A 4087-nucleotide genomic window follows, 5' to 3' on the forward strand; every position below is an offset into this window, starting at 1 on the left:
CTAGCTGTTTTAGACTAGTAGTCGATTATTCACCATTTCATGATCATAACTACTTGAGTCATGGTGGCTGTTCCTTACCTGCTCTTCATCAAGCGTCGTTTGGTTGTTTATTACGAGTAAGGTAATATTCTACTGTAAATTGTTAAGCAATGATCTTCATCTTTCAGTTCCACATTTGTTACAGAGATATGTTGCTCTTAACAACACCTTGCTTGAATCCACAATACTCATCACCGATCAGCGAAAGAAACTTGGGAAGTGAACCTTAAAGAGTTTTGAAGAAACATGGCGGGGTACTATCTCCATGTTAATCTACTTACATATCTTGTTTTCTTGATGTTTTTCCCTCCAACAATTTTTATCTAATTGCTTGTTGTAGGAAATGCTTATTGTTCAAAGTTTGAATGGAGTTATTCTTGAGATAATAATTTTTGCAGTAAGATGTGACACACTGAGAGCTCAAAATGAAGCATCTTCTGGAGAAGATAAAAAAAAAAAATGAAACCCATTTATATACTTAATGTGCTTCATACGTACCTCATATTTAGGTATTTAACTCCACATTGAAACGCAACCCATTTACATAGGTATTTATTAAACTTAGCTATTTAAATTGTTACATGGTACGCTATTTACTATATATAAAGGTCAATTATTTTACTATAAAAACAAGTCAATTATTTATTGACAATTTATTTTTTTCTTGCTGTAGGTGGGTTACATGACGAAATTAGTAAATTACCAAGTTCATAATTCAAATTTTGAATTAGTAGTGAAAGATGCATTAAATCAGGATTTTAAGTTTCTTACTATATGTATTTCAAAGGGCGAAAGAGACAAACAAAAAAGAGATATAAATGCAGTGGGTCTTCATCAACGACATAAAAACCATAGATTAAACTTAGGCCCTGTTTGGCATACAACTTGAATCCAACTTTTTAAACTCAAAAACAGAATTTGAGTACAAAACAAAGAAAACCTGTTTGGTAGCCCTATTTTTAAAAACTCAAACTCAAGAAAAACTAAAAAACACCTCAATTATTAAAAACAAAAAGTATCTGTTTTTTCAGTTTTTTTCTAATAACCCACAAGTTCTCAAAATTTTAAGATTTGAAAACAGTTTTCAAGTTGCATATCAAACAAATTTTTGAATCTTAAAAAAAAAATTAGGCTTATTATCACAAAACGTCCCTGACGTTTGCGAAACTATCACATTGCATCCTTAAAGTTTTTTTGTATCACTTATGGTCCCTAACGTTAATATAGGTGCTCTTAAATAGTCCTTCCGTCAAAAAAACTGTTAAATCCAAGGGTATAATCGTCAAATCAATCTAAAATTATATAAATTTAAAAAAAAAATATTTCCTTCCCTTCTCTCTTTCTTTTCTTCTTCTTCTTTCTCTCCGCCCTTCTTTTCTTCTCTTCTTCTCTCTCTCTCTGTTTCTCTTTTTTTCTTCTTTTTCTCCTTTTCTCTCTTTCCTCCTCTTTTCTTCTTCTTTTCCTTCGCATGGCATTTTCTTTTTCTTCCTGTTTGCTTCTTTGTTCCTCATTTCTTCTCTCTCCAAAAGCTACTGTGACTGCAAGATGGTCTCCGAGCTCGCCCAGCTTCGTTTGGCTATAAATTACTGAAATTGCACTAAAACCTGTTAAGATTTATCTTTTGATTATTTATTTTTCAATAAAGTGGTTGTATGTAGTTAGGAGACTTGTTTACCTAGTCTACAGGAGAATCCCTAAGTTTTAGGAGTCATGGTCAGGTTCATTTTTCATGCTGGAGTCGTGGTATGTAGTTCCGCAAAATCTGCAAAGTGGATGTTATGTTGCTTGCAGCAGCAGACTTGTTTTTCTTATTTAAGTTGTAATTTTCTCATTCAGTTAGATTAACGAAATTCAGAGCTTCTTAGCCATCTCTTTAGCAGCAAGCTTAAGTTTATAGTTTCAATAGTTAATCCAACAAAACCTTCCCCATTCTTGTACGGATGCAACTGGGAAAGCTGGATCATCGGGCTCGAGTTCTCTGTGTTGCTCAAGGCAAAGAGAGGCCTGGGAATGGATTGGAACCCCATCGTAATTGTAGTTCATGGGTCGGGTCAAACTCGACTGTTGGGTTTAAGGGGTGGTCCGATTCCGATAATGGAGAAGATGCATTGGATTCACAGAGGAGGAAATTGTTTGGAGGTAATGCTTGTTTGAATAGATTGCCGTTTTCTTTTTACCTCTTATGCTCTGTATAGCTAGTGACACTTGTGGAGTAGTTTGCTCACAGGGACTGTGGGAGCTGAAGGAGCAGGAGCCGTTTTTGTTGTGGGGCTTACTTTTGCAGCATTATCTTTGGGAAAACGAAACAATTCCAGTGAGGAGAGAAGAAGAAATGAGGAACAAAGAAGGAAAGAGGAAGAAAAAGAAACAGCCATACGAAGGAAAAGAAGAAGAAAAGAGAAACAGCGAGAGAGAAGAAGAGAAGAAAAGAGAGGGCGGAGAGAAAGAAAAGAAGAAAAGAAGAAAAGAAAGAGAAGGGAAGGAAATAAAAAATATATTTTTTATATAATTTTGGATTGATTTGACGATTATATCCCTAAATTTAACAGTATTTTTGACGGAGGGACTATTTAAGAGCACCTATATTAACGTTAGGGACCATGAGTGATACAAAAAAACTTTAAGGACGCAATGTGATAGTTTCGCAAACGTCATGGACGTTTTGTGATAATAAGCCAAAAAATTAAGAACTCCTTGTTTTTTAAAAAAATAAAAGTTTTTGAGTTCTCTATTTGAATAGGATACCAAACGCCCCCTTAATAAAAACCGAATTTCGACGACAACAAAATTAAAATAAAAACCGAATGATTTAGGCCCAACTACTTATTGACCCAGGCAGGTGTCCACATGGGATCCCTGGAGGGCAACTCATACTGAGCCTAACTACTTATTCTTACCTACACAAGCACAACCAACGGTGGACTAAAACGTAAGTGTTGGGCTGGAGAATTGGCATCCTAAACATGGTCGTCTAGTTTTGCTTTCTTCACCAAAGCCAACACCGTGTTTTGCTTTCTTCACCAAAGCCAACACCGTTTTGCTTTCTTGGGGTTGAAGGCCTCATTCATAGAATCCAAAAATCCTACTCCTTTGGAATTGATAGCATGAAATGTATTCCCAGTAACATTGACGACATAGCCGTTGTCGCCGCCGCTGCTGCCTGTGCCGTGCTTTCTTTTGGCTCCATGATTTTGGGAATGCAGTTGAGGAGGAACAGGAATGGGGGGTGCCTTGCTTAGCATATATTCATGAATCTCATCAATTACCTTTTGACGTTCACAAGTGCCATATTTTGGGGGTGCTGCACGAGATTTGATGGCTAGGGCACGCCTTTATTTCTTATTGTATTCTACTGAACCCAATTCACCATCTGGGTAGGTGGACATTAAATCAATAAGTTCAAGTAAAGCATCTCTTACCCTCCATGATGGCCGCCATTTCAATCTGATCTTGGTTTTGATTTTGAAGCGACCATTTTCCGTCAAAAACATGAATGAAGGAGGCTTCCATGGGTAATCCTCCGGAAACTGGATCCACCCATGATAAATCCCACCCTCGAATTCAGTTCCAATAGCGCCTCGGACTGCAAATTGCCATTCAAACATGTTACGCCCGAGCAGGCCGCACTTGAAATCGTCGGAGGGATTGGATTCAATCTCATCATACTCCTCTGCAATCCGCTTTAACGCCAAGTACAACTTGTCCTCCTCCATCGCACTCGATCTACGACGGTCAAACTCCTTTCGAAACTGCTTCCGCGCCGAGTGGCACTTGTCCTCCTCCTCCATCACAGATCCACCTCTTCCGGTTAACAAAACTTTAATAAATATGTAGTAGATCTGGGTTGTTGCTGTTTGTTGAAATACCACGTAAATATGCAGGCTGGTCCAAAAGATAACCTACTGGTCAATATTTTGACCAAAAAAATTTTAAAAAAATATTGATCCAGGTAAGAGTGACGGCCCATTCCGCCTTCCCCACGTCCCCCACGGGTTCGACGCTATTAATGTGAGTAAACCCCATATAATAATGAATTTTAGATTTTGGC

At 37.5% G+C, this 4087-nt stretch overlaps 1 pseudogene; it reads right to left on the minus strand.

Moving 5' to 3' along the window:
• Nucleotides 1-3056: 3056 nt before the first annotated feature.
• LOC110747205 (ubiquitin-conjugating enzyme E2 32 pseudogene) lies at nt 3057-3752 on the minus strand (annotated as a pseudogene).
• Between the last annotated feature and the right edge of the window lie 335 nt (nt 3753-4087).

Source organism: Prunus avium, chromosome 7 (genome assembly GCF_965620075.1).
Source record: "Prunus avium chromosome 7, drPruAviu1.hap1.1, whole genome shotgun sequence".
Lineage (NCBI taxonomy): Eukaryota > Viridiplantae > Streptophyta > Magnoliopsida > Rosales > Rosaceae > Prunus > Prunus avium.